The sequence below is a fragment of the Phodopus roborovskii genome, unplaced genomic scaffold (genome assembly GCF_943737965.1).
Source record: "Phodopus roborovskii unplaced genomic scaffold, PHOROB, whole genome shotgun sequence".
In the NCBI taxonomy this organism is placed as follows: domain Eukaryota; kingdom Metazoa; phylum Chordata; class Mammalia; order Rodentia; family Cricetidae; genus Phodopus; species Phodopus roborovskii.
In genome coordinates, this window is record NW_026125489.1 from 13920058 (window position 1) to 13938650 (window position 18593).

The 18593-nt window shown below is 43.2% G+C and overlaps 1 pseudogene; it reads right to left on the bottom strand.

Annotated features, from left to right (window-relative positions):
* Window positions 1-14336, bottom strand: part of LOC127215788 (peptidyl-prolyl cis-trans isomerase NIMA-interacting 1-like) — a 37432-nt pseudogene extending 23096 nt beyond the window's left edge.
* Window positions 14337-18593: the final 4257 nt, after the last annotated feature.

An 18593-nucleotide genomic window follows, 5' to 3' on the forward strand; every position in this document is an offset into this window, starting at 1 on the left:
AACAATAAAGCAGAATTAGGCAGATGGCCCATCTGTCACAGCAGAGGGCCTTACCCAATCAGCTGAAAGATCCAGTCCATCCAAAGATGAAAGAATCTTGCTACAGGCTGCCTTCAGATTGACAACATCAACTCTTGTGCAGGTTATCTGGCCCTCCCACCCAGTCTGGAGATTTAGTCTCTACCAGTGAGCCAGTGAACCAAGTGATTAAAATACATCTTTTTCACACACACACTCTCTCACTCTCTCTCTCTTCCTCTCTCTCTTCAACCTTGTATATCCTATGTAGAGAATATATACTTATTGGGATTGTTCCATATATCCTTTATATAGGCATATGTCTACATGCATATATATGTATATACACACATATATGCATATATATATTCAGTTTCTGCATGTCATCTCATAGTTTAATATACTCAACCTCTCATTTCTATACTCCATCTATCTATGAGTGACTAACAAAGGCTGTATGGTGGACAGCGGTAAAAATGTGAGACTGAAATGGAATCATAGTCTCTTGGTTCTGTCCTCTGACAACCCTCATCCTCTTCGAGCTCTTGTAGCCACCTCTGTAAAATGGTTAATCTAATGACTCTCTTTGGAAGACTAAATGGTCTGAATAGTCATGACAATAATTGAGCAAATTCTCTTTCAGGGACACATATCAATATATGTAAGTCCAGTTCCTGTCTGTGTCCCCCATGGTCTGAGAGGCAGACAGAGGGAACTGAGGCACGCAGGTGAGGTGCACTCCCAAGTTAAGTAGGAAGGAAGACGGAAGACCACAAGAAGCACCCTCCTGCCTCCATGGCCCATGTGGAGATGCTTGTAGCAGGCATGTAGCAGATATTCAATGTTAATCCCCTCCACTTTCCCCTTCTGCCGCCTTGTCTAATTACTCAGCACTTTCTCTGCTAACGTTGGAGCCAGTGAAAGCAAACCAGTTCCACACTGTTCATTTTATAGCAGTGGTGCCCTCTGGAATCTTCCCCAGTGTGATTCATTGTGCCGCTCCCTCAGCAAGAACTAAACACAATGGCTGCAGATTCCACAGCACCACTCAGGGTAGACTATTCACATGTCCTGATAGCCACCAACTGGTGGGTAGGGTGGGGCAGGGGTGAGGGAGTGTGTGCTGCCCAAGGCCACCATACACATGATGAATTTATCCTCAGAGCCAACTGCGAGTGTGTGCACTTGAACACATACCTTGTTGCCTTCATATTAATGTGACACTTTAGAAGTGTGAAGGAAGGGTGTGTCTGAATCCCCACTCCTGGTTTTGTGCCACTTACAGGGTGGGCCTTGATGTCCATACTGTTTCTCATGGTACAAGCTGTAAGAGGCAAACCAAGGACCAGTCCCTCTATGCCCAATTCCTGCTTATTTGAAACCACTGAAAAGATCTATTCCATTAGCAGCAAGAGTGCCCTTATGCATTTTTAAATGGCTCTCTGGGAAGTCTGAAAATGGTTTCATGGCAAGCTATAGACGCTGTCTGCAGCTACTGTTCAAATGGGCAGTATACTTACAATACTGTTAACCCTTCTTAGGCATGGCTCACTCACACATGGATGCCGACAGTGATACCAAGTGACTGTAGGGGAGGAGCTTTTGTGACGCCTTATTAGTTGGCCCAGCACACACTCTATTCATACTAGGGCTTTGACCAATTTAAGTAATTAAGTTTGAGAAGGTTCTACAAAACCCTTTATAAGTTCAAGCTGATGACTTCAGAGCTTCGGTGTACCAAGGTATTTATCATCTTAAAACTTGAGCAGTTTCTGTAAAATATGTTTTAAGAGTCACATTTCAGATTTTAGAACTTAAGTGGTTTTGTGTGTGTGTGTGTGTGTGTGTGTTTTGTTTTGTTTTGTTTTGTTTTTTTCCCCATGGTGTGAGGTAGTGAATGATGCTTGGTATTAGTTACTGGTTAGTTCCTGTGATGAGATAACCTGATAGAAGGTGTTTGTTATGGCTCACAGTTCCAAGGGATCCAGTTCATCACAGCCAAGAAAGTATGGCAACAGGGACCAGAGAAGGCTGGTCACATGCCCCTCAAAGTCTGGAAACAAGAGAGGCAGCAGGAAGCAGGGCTAAGCTATAAAAGCTCCAAGCCCACCTGAAGTTACCTACTTCCTCCAATGAGGAGGTTCCACATCCTAAGTTTCACAGCTTTGCCAATTGCCACCAGCCTGTAAGGACCATGTATTCAAACAATTGAGTCTATAGGCAACGCTTCACATTCAAGCCACATTAAATAGTACCTACGAACATAATGTATAGCATTATACATACACAAAGTCATAGACACAGCACACATCTTTCCCAGCCTCCTGTTGCTGCCATCTTTCCCACCAGTGCCAATCTCCCCTCTGGTCCATGAATGTAGTCTTTTTCATGCTTGCATGTGCTATCTCCTTGGTTTGCAATGATGTTCTTTTTCTTTTTTCTCCTATTCCTGTATTTCACAAACAACACCCAGATCAAATTCTGCCTCCTTTAGGGTGTCTACCTCTCTGAGGTTGTCCAGATTGGCCTCAAACTCATTATATGGTTGAGGATGACCTTGAATTTCTGATCCTTCTGCCTTCATCTCCCAAGGCCTGAGGTTACAGATGGGCACGGCCATGCTATTTATGCAGCACTGGGGCTTTGTGCATGCTAGGCAAGCATCCTATGAACCTAGCTGCATCTCTAGCCCCAGGAAACCTCTCTCGATTTCCTAACAACTTACTTGAACTCCTATATCCTCTTCCAGCCCACTTCTCTGGAATCTCATTCTGTAACATAAGCTGGCCTTGAATTTTCAGCAGGTCTCCCTGCCTTGACCTCCCAAGTGCTGAGATTAGAGATGTGAGCCACCTCACTCAACTGTATGCCTTACATTTCCCCAAAGCATACAATTCCAAAAGTATTTAGCTCCAAAGGATCTACCGCAGTCCTGCAAAACACAGAGTCCTCAAAAGAAGTCCATAGCTGCAATAAGGATGAGATGGCTACAGACATCTGAAGGGATGTTTTGGAGACAAAACAGTCTTCCAGGATTCTGTTTTTCCCCAGTAGCCAGATGGCAAGACTCATATATCTTGAGGATGATTTGGGAAGTGTTGGATTAGAGGGGGAGAAACCACTCTTCATGTAATTAGCCTCAGAGCTCTGCTGACATGCTGTGACTGGCATTCTGTCTGTCATCAATGAGTATGTCTTACAAGCATGCTGGTTCTTCCCGAAGCCACCGGACAGCTACTTCCCCAAGCCCACTGGGTGTTGCCTATTTTTAGTAAAGTTTTGACTGGAGCATAACACAAAAATAGAAACATTCATATATAAGTTGAGTGTATAACTTGATGAGTTTCTTAAAAATGAAAGCATCCAGTCCCTGGAGGATGAAACACTGTTTTACTGATGCCCTAGACATTGCCCCCAAGGTGGCCCAGTTATTCCCTCACCCCTAAGGAGTCATCATGTACTCTTCTGACACTGGTTTATATATTTGCCAGTTTGGAGCTTTGCACAAATTTAATCATCCGTGATGTGCTTTTATTGTGTTCCTGGCTTATTCTGCTCCCTGATTAGATTTATGTTGTTTATTCTATGGCTACAGACAGCTGCAGACAGTTCATTCTTGGGCACTATTAAATTTTATGACAGTACCACAATTTGGGAATACATTCTTCTTATGGTTTGGGTATGGGTTGAGTGTTTTCCTACAGTGTTTTATTGATGAAACCCTGGTCATCACAAGGAAACATTAAAGAGTGGAGACTAAAGCCAGGAGTGGCAGGGCATATCTTTAATCCCAGAACTAAGGTAGGAGAAAGGGAAGTTTAAGGCCAGCCTGGGCTACGGGAAAGATCATCTGTTTAAAACCAACCAACCAATCACTACTAACAACTAAAAGTAAATTAGTTAATTTACTAATCCCTATGAAAGAATTTGAGAGGGGGCTCCTGGGTAACTCAGAAAAGCTAGTTTTGGGGATTTTTAGTTTTTGTTTTTTGTTTTTGTTTTAATTCTGAACCTGACCCTTGTATAGGCCCTTTGGCTTTCTCCTGAACCACATACCCTGAGGTCCTCACCATGGCTGAGTTGATGCTCTTGAACCCCCAGAACTGTGCTAAATAAACCTCTTTCACTTATGAAGCTCCCAAGCACTAGATATTTTGTTCTAGTTGTAAAAAACACACTAAAACAATTCTACTATTGATTGACATTTGGTAGTTTTCTAATTTGACTATTACAAATAGTTTTAACTAAAAATACCTTAAACTTGTTTATTTGTGTATACATAGGTTTATCTTTTTGGTACAGTTTGCCAGACTACACACAAACTTTCCAATTGCATGTAGGTTCATGAATCTATTTCCTTCACTGTATTCAGATACTATTAGATAATGTGAAATAATTCCTGAATATATCCAAGATTTCTGAACTCTCAGCTAACAGAGAAGCACTAGAAGCGGCTCTCAATAACTTCTCAATAAATGAAGCCATTTCTCTATAATTTCAAAGTCACCCCAGTCTTCTAGAAATGCCCTTTCATTTCAACCCTAACATACTTGATTTGCTTAGATAAGTTTTCAATTCAGAACAAGACAGGTAGATCTTAACTTCCTTCTGAAAATCATGCAATTTATATTTCTTGAATGTTAATATTTCATAGTCCCAAATAAAATCACAATGTGTCAAAGGAAGCCTGTAGAGGTCTCAGTCAACAGTCTACCTCTGGGAGGAGGAAGGAGCCATGGACATTTACAAGGTACTTTCTTCTTCACAGAAAGTTGGGTAGTCCTCTGTGCTTATACTGGAGGGCCAAGCAGAGCATTGGCCATTGTTTTCTGTCCAGTGGCTACCATAATATCAGTCTTTTTCAAGAACTAAGAAGGAAAAGATAACTCGTATTTGCTTTTATTGGGGGAAAACCAACACACACAAGGACTAACCTTATCAAGGGCTCAGTATCTTGGAAAGAGTCTAGTATAGGGGTGTTCAACATATTTTCCTGTGTTGTAGGCTCATGGATCTCATGAATCAGATCAATGTCCAAAAGGAAAGGTGAAGACAAATCATGTAATAAATGACTGGAATGTTTATTCAGAGCAATGATGCACTATCATCCCAGTTTAAAAAAAAAAAAAAAAAAAGAAAAAATCAGAACCATCAGGAGTTCAAGGCCAGCCTAGCTACATTAGACCCTGTTTCAATAAACCAAAATAACAAAGAAAATGAGCTTTGTGCATGAGAGAGAGAGAGAGAAAGAGAGAGAGAGAGAGAGCCCCAAAACAGCTAACTCGTATTACCCATTTCTCACATATTCTGAACACTGACAAATTTACCCTTGCTACTTTATAAAAATGTTCCATGCAGTCCTTAGGATGATCCTGAAATGGAGATCTTATTTAAGGCGAATCTACAGGTGGACATCATTCCTGCTGGAGCAGAGTTAGCTGATGAATTGAACAAACCAGAGGCTCAAGGGAAGGTGATTAACAAGATGCACACAGATGGCTTTCTCCTAGAAACACGGTGGGAAGTTAGTTAATGTAACTTACTCATGTGGAATAGATAGATCTTGAGGGGCACAGTCTAGGTTGGTAGAACACTACAAAGGAACCCAAAGATGGTGTCAAGGAGAGAAGGTGGAGGTTATCTGTCATCTGTATAATATCTATAATGACCACAATACCTGATAGATATTACCATCATTCTCCCCTAGAGTGAAAAGCGAAAATATTCCAAGTTAGCCAAAGCCTTTGGTGCAATGGCTTCCCTTAGCACAAAAAGACACACATCCCATGAGAAGACTGCAGAGGAATTCTCTGTTATCTCTTAGAAATACACAGCTCTCTGTAGGTTTAACCTGCAGTAATCGAAGGAGTCTGTATACCTCTGAGATTGCCCTTTGAGCTGTGACTGGCCAGATGGAAGTCACAGCCTAAGAGAACCTTGTTTGTTTTTTTCCCAGAATCAGAAGAAAGTGTCACTGGAAAGATGACCAATACAAGCTTGTCTCAAGTAGCACATGGTGCTGGCTGATGCTTCTCTAGTCTGAACACCCTGCTGTATTTACTGACAGGTCAGTGAGCACTGCACCAGGATCATGCCTGGTGCCCTAGTTGGAATTACTGTTGCTGTGATAAAACATCATGACCCAAAGCAAGTTGGGGAGTTTGTCTTAGGCTTCCATAGTTCATTGTTGAAGGGAGTCAGGGCAGGAACTCAAGCAGGGCAGAAACTCAGAGGCAGGAGCCATTGAAGAGTGCTGCTTACTGGCTTGGTCCCCATGTCTTGCTCAGCCTGCTCTGTTAAAGAGCCCAGGACCACCAGGGACCACTGTCCAGAGGTGGTTCCCATATCAATCATTAATTCAGAAAATGCCCTACAGGCTTGCCTGCAGCTTAGTTGGAGAGAGACATGTTTTCAATTGATGCTCTTATCTCTCAGCTGACCCTAGCCTATGTCAGGATGACATAAAACCAGGCAGCAGCCCCACAGAACACCTCCCTGGAGTATCTCTTCTGGATGCTGTTGGCAGGGTTCGCCCACATGACTCATATAGGAGCTATGTGGTAAACGATACTAATAAGCAGCCTTGCTTCAGCTAGCCAAATATTTCAAGTATAAAGAGGGTTTACAGTTTCCCCAGAGAGAATGAACTGAGTTTACTGATTAGCCTTCAAGAATGATTGAGATGATGGGGTGGTCCCAAAAAGCCCATACATGCAAAACTAGGGACAAAAAAAGTATACCAGGCTTTTGCTTTTGGGCCACCAACCAGCTCCCAAACCATGACACAGAGACTTAGTCGTTTTGAATGCTCAGCCCAGATTAAGCATGCTTCTGGCTAGCTCTTCTTAAATGAACCGCTTCTCTTTGTTTACCTTTTGCCTCCAGGCTGATTAGCTTCTGTATATCTTACTTTCACTGCTTCTCTTTATCTGCTGGCTGGCATCTCCCTCCTTCAAGTCTCCTTCTGCTCTAGAGTTCCTCGTTTTTTTTTTTTTTTCCTCCCAAGCCTACATTTCTCCTCCTACTTACCTCTCTGCCCTGCTAGCCCCACTAGTTTTTTCTCCTGCCTCACTATTGGCCGTTCAGCTCTTTATTAGACCTTAGGCAGGCGTCAAGGTGAAACAAATGCAATGCATCTTTACATAATCAAACAAATGCAGCAGAAACAAAAGTAACACACCTTTACACAGTTAAAATAATACTCGGCAGCACACATTTGTCCAGTTAAAATAATATTCCACAACAAAGAGTTTGCATCTTCCCTTTGTGCACGAAGCTCATCCCCCCCCCCCCCCCCCCGCTGTTCACTTTCCCAACTCTGACTCCTGTAAATACAGATGAGGAAGCAGGGGTAGAGGATGGGTGTGAGGGAAACAGTGGGGGAAAGAGACAGAGAAGCAGTAGAAGTGTTAAGGATGAATAGTAGCAAACTGCAAAGATGGACTTGGACCCAGCAAGTCAGTAATCCCAGCAGGCAGATCTGTGAGCTGGAGTCCATATAGCAAGTTCCAGGCCAGCCAGGATGACAAAGCAAAATCCTGCCTCAAAAGCAAAATGAAACAAAATAGGCCCGGTGGTTAAATAATGTATGGCTTAAATTAAAAATAAGCAACTTAAGATTTAAATGTTCATTCTTTTGAAAATTAGATTTGAAAGGGAACACAGAAAAATTGAAACCAGCAAAATAAAAGCAATTTATGAGTAGTGCTAGATATTTCAAATTAAAAAGCAGATGGTATATGCAGAATAAAACAAATATAAGTATTAAAAGGGCTAGTGAAATGAGAGATAAAAGCTTTGGGAGGGAGAGATGGTCAATTAAGATGCAACAGGAGCAAAACTGATGGGGAAGGGTGAAGTAAAGTGAACACAGTTTAATAAGTGGAAGAAAGGAAAACAATTTGTGTGTGAGAGAGACAGAGAGTGTGTGTGTGTGTGTGGGTGTGTGCCTGTGTGTGTCTCTCTGTGTGTGTCTGTGTCAGAAGGAGATTTGTAAAAACAAAACTTCAAAACAAGAATCTGACCAGCCAGGCCTGAGAAATACAACCAAGAATGAGGAAGTTCTTTGGGAGGCAAGGCTTTTCTCATTTAAAAAGAAAACACAAACATTATTCTGAAGCACTTTACTGGAGTAAGATCCTTAGTTGGTTATACATTCACGTATCCCCCCATCCCTTCTCTCATTCCCACAAACATTTATTTCACTAAGACCTGAGCGTTCAATAGGGTAAGACAGAAAGAGGACCTCATCTCTGGTTTATGGCTGGTGGCAGCGGAAGGAAAAGACATCAAATATAAGCCACAACAATGGCATATCATTAACTGCAAGTCATAGTAACTTCCGAATTAAAAAACCCAGGGTGTTCCTGCGTCTCTGACATGCTCTGAGGCCGTGTGTCAGGCATGGCCAATGCTGTGTGGGTACCTGAGCATCAGCAAAGCCTCTCTTCAAATCAGTAGGTACTGAGATCAGAACGATACAGGAATCAAAGGGGACAAAGCAGAGACGGCCAGTTTTGTTAAGTCCTAAAACAGGAAGGCTTTGGCTGATATGAGGAACTAAAACAAGAGCCATGGCTGGAATAGACAGTGCTCGCCTTTTTAAGTTTTTAAAATTTATTTTTACTTTATTTGCATTGGTGTTTTGCCTACATGTGTATCTGTGTGAGAGTGTTGGATCTTGGAGTTCCAGTTGTTAGCTGTCATGTGGGTGCTGGGAATTGAACCTGAGTCCTCTGGAAGATCTGTCAGTGCTCCTAACCACTGAGCCATCTCTCCAGCCCCACCTTTTTATTTTTTAAACTATATATACACAGGCCCTGAAGAACAAATACATGCGACAACAACTTCTTTCCCAACAATTGCCTTTACAAGTCTCAGAAAAACCTCTCTCACACCCAGAGTTTTCTTTCCCAAGCGGTGGTGACACACCTGTGTAGTCTTTGACACCTTGGCAGATCACTCAACACCCCCAGGTTGTATAAGACAAAGCTATCTTTAGCAGTAGCCACATCATCTTAGGAATAGAATCCCCTGCTTGGGTTCTTTTTTTTTTCTTTAGTTTTAAAATTCACAATGCAAAGTGAAGACTTCTGGTTCTAAAAATATTTTTTCTAAGTGAGGTAAACGGTGTCACTCCCTACTAAAATAAGCACGTAGCCAGCAGAAATGCCACACTGTGCATCTTGCCTTCTTTATGACTGCTTCCAAATTTACATACAAACAAAAAAAGACTCAAAGGATGGAACATCAGAAACCAGTCAGTCAAATCTGGCTTCATTATTTTTCAAGTCATTGTGCTGAGACTGACTGTTTATTTTTAGTCTACTTTTTTTTTTAAGTTCTGTTACTCTGCTTATTTATTTAATATTTTGAGGTACTGGGAATTGAACCCATAATCTCACCTATGTTAGGCAAACACTCTACCGCTGAACTACACTCTCAACTCAAAACCAGGTGTGGGAGTGAAGGGTGCATAGTACTGCAGGGCTCTCGGACTTTTACCACAGCTAAAGCAAACTCAGCCTGGTGCTCCCACAAGCTTCTTAATTGTGATTCTGCACAAGGCTGGGGGTAGGTGCAGATTGGGAGGGCAGAGAGGGTAGAGCGTGGGCAGTGTCTGTGCAATGAATGGCGTTCCTCTGACCTCCACAGGAAATACAGTGTTCGCTAAAGTATAAGGATAAGGATAAAATGTGCTAAACTGAAGCTTGTGTGCATTTATTTAAACTCTAAACTCTACAGCAATAGTCTAAAACAGTGGTTCTCGACGTGGGGGGTCATAACCTCTTTGGGGTAGAATGACTTTTCATAGGGTGACCTAAGGTCATCAAATATCTTCAGCATTAGCGTTCATAACAGTAGCAAAATTACAGTTATGAAGTAGCAACGAAAATAATTTTATGGCTGGGGGGGTCACCACAACACAAGGAACTGTATTAAAGGGTCGAAGCGTTTGGATGGTTGAGAACCACTGGTCTAAAACTCCAACTAAATATGTGGGTGTGTGTAGAGTTTAAACCTGGTGTTGTTTGGAATGGCTGGTGTGTGATAATAGAAAGCAGACTGGTGTTTTGAATTCATTGCTCAAGTGAACTCAATATGAAATCTTCTCCAGTACAGCCTGGACTTAGAGAGCTGTATGTCACTTGATCCTTCACATGTCACTGCGCCTATGAAACTGCACACTAAAGTTGGAGGCCACCAAAAATGTCCCAAGTTAATTAAGAAACCAGGAATTTCTCAAATTTCTCCTCTGCTCTTTAAGAATAATTCTGGGCTTGGATGTAGCTCACGGTTAACATTCACAAACCCAGGGCTTCAAAACCCAAAGGTTTAATTCCTGTACTGCACTAAAATGGGCATGGTGGAACATGCTTGTAATCCTAGCACTAGAAAGGTTGGAGGCAAGAGGATCAAGGGTTTGGGGCTAGCCTCAAGTACATAGTAAGTCTGTGTCCAGCCTGGGTTAAGTGAGACCCTGCCTAAAAACCAAAGACAACCAACCAACCAACCAAATAAACAAGCAAAAACTAAGCAGATGTTCAAATCCTTCCTTGGCTACACAGTGTCCAAGGCCACCCTGGCTATATGAAACCTCAAAACAAGCAAACAAATAAACAGAATAAAACAAAAGAATAATTTGTTTTTCAAAATAACAATCTTCTGAAATAAAAGAAAACCTCTAAAACCCCTCATTTTTTAGAGCCAGTGAAATGGCTCTGTTGGTGAAGGTACTTGCTGCCAAGCCTGATGACCTGAGTTCAATCCCTGAAGCCCACATGATCGAAGGAGAGAATGGATTCTCACAAGTTTCCCTCTGACCTCGACATGTGTACTTGTGAACACATGTGTATGAATCATGTAAGTGCAGACACACTAGATAATGGATGTGGTACCATCTACCTATTTCTCAGAAAAAAACCCCTGAATATTAACTGCTAACTCAGAGAGTTGGTGCATTTGAAAGCTTTCATGTCTTTACTGTGCATCAAGCCAGCTACCTGGAATTAAGAACAACAATTATGGCTTCACCTTCAAATCCACTGTAGCTGTAGAAACCTATTTTGTTTTTATTCCCTACCCCTTTGTTCCAGGCTAGCTTGGCCTGGAATACTCTAGGTAGCCCAGGTTGGCTCCTAACTCCCAGAAATCCTCCTTCCTCATCTCCCAAGTGCTGAGGTTATGGTCTGAGCGGCCTTATCTGGCTCACCTTTTTCTTTTAATAGCTGAATTTAGAGACTTTCTGGGCTTCTAAATCAGTATGACAGCTAGAGTAAGCCTACTCCATAGGATGCAGTAGGATGCAGTAGGATGCCACAACCATGTAGGCTGAGTTCTGCTTCTAGAGCTCAAATATATACTTGCAGGATATGATCACGTCCTGCCATATTAGAGCAGTGCTCAAGACTACAGAAATGTCTAGTTGGGTTACCCTGCCAGAGAATCTGCTCTGTGTGTTGACATAAATGCACAGCTACAATTTCATATCCAGGTGAATGACAATGTACCGTTGCCTCTGATTTTACCACCTTGTAAGGAATGGGAAGTCTATATAAAAAGAATCTTCCAGTGCTGATTGGGAACTAGTAGTCACGGCACTGTGATCAATTTTGTGAGGTGCTTAGAATATTACTATTGGAGTCACAAAAACAAGAAGCATGCCCCTAAACCCTTGAAGCCAGGGATTTTAAACAATTATGTACCCAGAAAACATTAGGTGTATTCTAAGCTCTGACTTTAGAAATCTGCAAGTGAGGAAGATGGGTCACTCTCCACTCTAAGAGCTTTTTATCTTCATCCAATTCATGAAAGGAGCCAAAGCAATTTGGAAACCATGTGCTAAATGTTTTTGCCCCAAAACACAAAACCATTCATGACTGAGGAAACTAAAGGCCCATTTACAACAAGGCAAAACCCCTGATTCAAGCCAGTGTGCTAAAAGGTAGGGGAAGCATCCCGAAGACCAGAAGAAAGCAATGCTTCTTTAGAGAAGCTCTAGGAATAAAAGAATGCAGTTAGATCACCAGGATTCAAACCAAGAGGGAAAGGGGTTGAAAGAAAACAGTTTCTTATCCCAGCATGAAAGGCTTCTAGTAAAATGTTCGGAAATCCTTGGGTTTTCCAAAATCACAAAAGTAATCATTGCTGTTTGAAGTGTTTGAAGGTCTTAAAGAGCCAGGTTCCTGGTGTACTTTCTGTTGCTGTGCTAAACACCAAACCTAAAGCAACTTGAGGATGGAGGGGCTAGTGGTGGGGCAGACGGGAACCAGTTCATCTTACACTCTACATACAGTCCATTGTGGAGGGAAGCCAAACCATGGAGAAACTCTGCTTACTAGCTTGCAGAGCTACCATTCTTATACAACCCAGGCCCAACCTGCCTAGAGATGGATGGCACAGCCTACTGTGGCTATGCCCTCCCATGTCACTTGACAATTAAGAGAATGCCCCATAGGTGTGGCTACAGGCCAATCTGATGTAGGCTGATTCTTCAGTTAAGGGTCCCTGTTAGGAGTAGGTTTTTCCCGAGGTCTGGTCCCACTCCCACGCCAGCCCCAAATAACACAAAGAGACTCTGTATTACATATAATGCTGTTGGCCTGTTACTAGTTTCTTATCGGCTAGCTCTGTCTTAATTATTTACCCATTTCTATTAATCTAAGTATTTCCATGTGGTCATATATATATATATATATATATATATATATATATGGGGCCTGTGAATGGAAGAGTTTAACTGCTTTTCCTTAAAGGAGGATGGTGCAAAATGTCCTACATCTATGCTTTGGAAGTTGTGTGATCAACATGGGGCTTCTTGGACGACAATATATGGTTTTTAGTGGGTTTCTCCATAAATTTAGTGGAAATAAAGTAACTTGTTCTTCAGATTTTCAGAGAAAGGAAGTGAAATTTTTTTTTCCTGCTGCAACTATGAAAACTGTAGTGGAAGGTAGTGAAGAGGAAGGCGGGGTTGTGGGTTGAGCTGTGACAACAGGCACAGCGCTGTTTGTTCTTTGGGATGTAGTTGCTGTGCACTTTGCCAACTGTAGCTCCTCCCTGCTTCTCTACCTTCTACCCCGGTAACATTCACACAGGAAGCAGCTGTTGGGACTTTCAAAGCTGTCATTGCTGTGAGGACTGTCTTGAGAATGTGTTTAGTTGTGTTTTGAGGGTTCCTCTCCAAAGATGGGGCAGCTAGGACAGACCCAATGTTCTGTCCTCCGCAATGGTGCCCAAGCAAAATCTGTGGCACACAATGCTCCACACGTCCTTCTTTCTGCTCTGCACCACCACCCTGAAGCTGATTCTTAAACCAACAAATGTCTGACACAGATGAATATGCAAACAAACATCAGACAACTGGATAGCTCTCGCGCTGCTCGGCAAACTTCAGGTCTGTGACCACCGTCTCCTAGCTGTGGACACGGGCACCGGAAAGATGACTGGGACCATCAGTGTAAAGGGTCAGCAAAGTGTTGAATCTAGCTAACATTTATCAACTGAGAAATCCGGAGTCAAATATCAGGGTAAGAACCTGAAGACAGAGAGCAGGGAGCACCTGCCAATTGCTTCCTGTCTCTTCCGTTCCTTGGTCCTGAAGGGCCCAGGTCCTCTCTTGGCCCCGCCTTACTACTTCCTGTATACTATCTGTCCCTGGTCCTCCAAACCTCTATGGTCAGCTAGTGGCTAGCTCCACCCTCTGACTGCAGGCAAACTTTGTCAGAACACAATGAAAATATCACACAACAGGTCAGCTACCAGTTTAGAATTCTTGACTATTGTGACCCTGAATGCTCTTGCTAATGAGAGTGGGGTCTTTAGCCACTGGAGGGGACTTGGGATTCTGGGTTAGGCAGGGCTGCTCTGAGTCACTCTTTCTCTTCAGTGGTCTGTACCTAGATAAATGATTTTCTTCTCCAAGCCTTAGTTACCTTACACTCAAGCGGAGGTAGTAATAGAGTTCAGAATTAGATACATAAGCAGGGGTACGGTACACAGTCTTTATCAGGGGAAAATATTGGTAATTATTATGTCCCTATATTTCACACTGTAACTGACTCATCTTTCTCATGATTTAATTCATCTTGCTCCAGAGACTGGCACGTTGCAAGTCATAGGCGGCAGTGTAAGAAGGCTACCTTTAAAGATACCTCAGTGAAAGTAGGATCCGTGGGTGCAGAGACAGGTTCTTCACCATCTGTCTGCATCGCTGCCACCTCTTTCTCCCACTTTTGTATAACTGGGTTTTCTGGGCAAACTCGGTGCCCACTGAGAGCAGGAGCTGTCAAGCACCGCTGTTGCTCGCCATACTTCATACCATTGTGCACTCTGGTGTTTTTTTGTTTGTTTGTTTGTTTTGTTTTGTTTTTTGTTTTTGTTTTTTTGTTTTCTTGCTGCCAAGCCGAAAAACGCTCATAATTACCCTCTTTGTTCTGTTCCAGCTTTGGTATTTATAAATATGAGAAAAGACATAGAGAAGATGGGGTAAAGTCACGATTTTAAAACCCGCGAAGCTTGCGGGTGACAGGAAAATCTCTTCCATGGGTAGGATGGCTGCCGATGGAGCTTGGGCAAGGCACACAGTCACAGGCAGGTTGAACGAGCCTGAGACAAACTCTGCTCTTGAAGGTATCTCCCGCACTGACAGCCGCCCGCCCCACCCCCACGCCCGTACAAGCCCTAGAAAGGAAGCAAGGAGGAATTGACAGAGCCCGAGAGACTGAAATGAGCCACTACCTCCCACACCAGCTATGACTCCAGGTCCCAAGAATAGCGATGTGATGGAGTCCAAGTATAATCCTCGGACTTCAGATCTTCTGCCTAACTTCTCTCCTAATGGTACTGAGTCCTGCCTTGCTCTAAGCAGTGCCACACCTCCAAAATTAGGACCAGGATCCTCCCGCTGACTGATAGCCAGCCATGTGGCTGAGACCTTGCTACCTTGCTATGACAGAACTCTCTGATGTCAACCAAGATGTCACAAGCTTCGGGTCCTTGTACCTTCCTCACCTGAACCCCGCCTCTTTGGAGTCATTGTACTCACTAAGGCTGTGTTTTACCAGCCTGGCTGAAAGTTCTTCCCAACTCAGGCTCAACTGGGTCAGGGAGTATTTACAGGTCCCTGATGCTTTAAAATCTTCTTGTCACTGTCTTCCAAGCATCTGTTTTGAAAAAAGCCTCTACCAACTATCACCAACTGTAGGACTCTGAACAAAATCTCAAGACTTGATCAGCAACAAACCAAGTGATCCAGAGGGATCAAGTATGTAAGTCAGAGCCATCAAAGTAGCTAGGTACCAACACAGAGGAACCATAGAAACTGGGTAGGTCAGGAGTATGGTGTCATTTGACCTCTTTGTCCCTCATTTCAATGTGGCCGCGCAGAATGAATCTCCTTTCTCTCATGTCTTACCATTATTAATCTGTTTAATTGGCATGGTGAGGATGAATGTCCAAGCTTGGCTGGTTGGGTTGTCCGTGCTTAAATTCTGAGACCCTAATGCCTCCAGGACCATGTATTTGATTAAACTGCTTTTCTTCTATTATGTGTCTTACTTAACTTAATGTGTAGACCAACCAGAAAACCTAGAAGGGCTTGCCTTCACATAACCATTCACCCCAGATCAAGAGAAGTGCACGAACAAGGGCTCTGTCTTCAAATTTGGATTTTTCATTATGTGACTGAAAATGTTAAGTTTCTAAAAATACGACTGCCTCACAGCTAGAAGTAATTGACAGTGAGAGCAGCCCGAGACTTCTTTTTTCTCTTTATTGACAAAAGAAGTTTGCCTTGACTGGATAGAATTTGAAGGGATGGAAGGAAACGGAAATAATGATGGGGGCACGTTCTGTGGGCGCGCTCGCACAGCTGTACAGTTACATAAGTGCAGAGCAGTGGCACCTTCCCGGAGACAAGCCCTGAGCTAATTCTGTCAGCTGCATCCTTGGTCCCCGCTCCCCAGACAAAAGCGTCTGCTGGGTGAGGCTCTGAAACAGCGGGTTCTGGAGCTTTTCAACTGGCAAGGTGCCAGGTGACTCAGAGCCGTGTAATGCAATCAGTCGAGTGGCGTCATCTGTGTGGACTACAGGGCTACCTGGTCTTGAAAGTGTTGGCCACCTTTAAGGAAACAAACAAACAAACAACAAAAAACCTCTCCTCCTGAACCCTGGAGGTTCAAAAGACATGGAACTCAGGCTATGTTCTTCTTTTGCAGGGGAGGAAACCAGTCTAAGAAAGGAGATAGCTAAAACGCATTTTCGACCAGGAACCTCTCAGCCCCTCTGAAGCATTTGGAATCTCTTGAGGGATCTCAAAAACATCCTGTCCCACTTCTGAGAGGCTCTGGTTTATTTGGGTTCCAGTTTGGGCGCAAAGACTATTCTTTTTTTAAGTGTACACACAGCACACACACAAACCACACGAACATACCACACACCTATACACACCACACACTATGCACACATCATATACACACCTCACAAAGAAAGATACCATATACATACATATGCATTACACAAACTACACTACCATCTGGAGACGCTATATTAAGGCTTTTTGGGGAGAGGGTGTTGTCTTCCCCATCACTTAAATTTACAAGTAGGATTAGGATGAAAACCAGATTATTTTCCATCTTGTATCATTATGCACATTATTTTCAATTTATTTTTAAAAGTGACCTATATCAAATTTCCCACCTGCCCCCTTTAAAGCAGTCTTTTCTCTCCCATTATTATTTTTATTTTTTGTTGTTCCCTAAACTTTCTTCCTTTTAATCAAGTGGTATCCTCAGTTATAATAGGCCTATCCACCTACTTGGTCCTCTCGCTCATCCCTGAATCCACTATTTGTGAACAAACAGTTAATTCTATTACAGTTGAGTGCCACACAGCAGATAACGGTGTGTGGTGTCAGAACTTGGAAAAGAAAGAATATGTTGACTTCTTTATTGACAGATTGATAGCTTGCTTCATGTTTCAGCTTTTCTTGAACAAAGTTCAGTTGTTGTCGACATGTTGTCATATAAAAAGAACTGGAACAGGTATCTCCAGCAGTCCCTCTTCACACCCTCCCAGAACCCCTCCTGCTGTACCCCACCATCCCCTTACATACACCAGGTACCACCTCACTGCATACAGGCCAAGGAGAGCATAGCTCATCTCTTTGGTTTTAAATCCCACCCCCACCTCCCCTTTTTTTTTTTTTTCTTTCTTATTCCTTTACCTATCTATGTGCAGAGCCAAGAGGCCTCAGGTCTTTTGTTCATCACAGGGCACCACAGTGCTTCTGAGAAGGTCAAAGCTTGCCAGTCTCCTCACCTCAGAACAATGGAGGACTGGGCAATGGCAGAGGTAAGTCCTGTTAAGCAGATGGCCATATGCAGCTGTGGGGTTTTCTCTGGCTGTGACAGAGCACCTGATTCAGGGCCACATGGCATCTGGATCACCTTTCTAGCCCCATGGCTCCCTTTCACCTTAGGCTCAGGCAAGCCTAGGAAATTTAGGTTATATTGCTGAGTTAAAGAAACTGTCATGACCACAAAAGGAATAATGAAGCTATGTGCTGTGGGTATGGACCCTTAGAAACTATGTGGCACTTCCTAGAGACCCCAGAGCCTTGAGGTTTGTCCCAGATCAAGAGATAACAAAGTCCATACAGGAAAGCAGGTCCCACCTTAGGTATTTCAAACAGACAGGCTGTGAGCACACAGCACCCACTCTGCTGCCTCCTCTAGCCTCCTGGGGCTTTGCTGTCATGTCCTCACCACAGTAATGTCAACCCCATTCCTGGGAGAATTGGAGTTCTCATGCTCCAGACCCCCTCTGTCCAGCTTAGATTTTGTGTCAATCAAAGATAATCCCTGAAGGGGAACTGTCACTTCCAGTCAGACGTGTCTGGACAAAAGTGCCAACACGACCGTGACTGTGGGGTCTTCCCTTAAGCGCTTCTGAAGCCTGGTCACATTCTGAAGCCTGGTCACAAAGGCGCACTATTTGAGAGTGGGGAGGGGAGCAGGAGTCCTAGCAGGATGATGAGCCTGTGTGGTTTCACCTGCCCAGTGCTAGTCTGAAATCTGGGAATGAGTCTGAGACACAGAAGGAGATGAGCCATTCAGGAAGACACAACAACCCCTACTCCTGGATCTCAGCCCAAAACACGAAGTCTGCACAGACTCAAAGGGTATGCCACCCAAAGCTCCTCACACCCTCCCTCCCAGGAAGGATGCAGGAACTAAATCTGCCCTTCTGAGAGCCTCTTATTTTTAATGTCACCTTTTTGTTTTTGTTTGTTTTGGTACCCCTAGTATCTTGAATCTCCTACAGTTTTTACATGTAAACCATGATACTGTGAGTGATGCAAAGTTGAAAGGTGGGCTGAAGGTAAAAAGTATAAGATTTTTCAGGTTTATCTGTGGCTTTGACATATTCTTTAAGGTCCCATGGTAGAGCATTTGTCTAGCATGCACAAGGCCTTGGGCACCACCCCACAAAAGTGTGTGTGTGTGTGTGTGTGTGTGTGTGTGTACTACATATTCCTTAAAGGGAAAACAAGACAAAAACAACATACCTAAGCA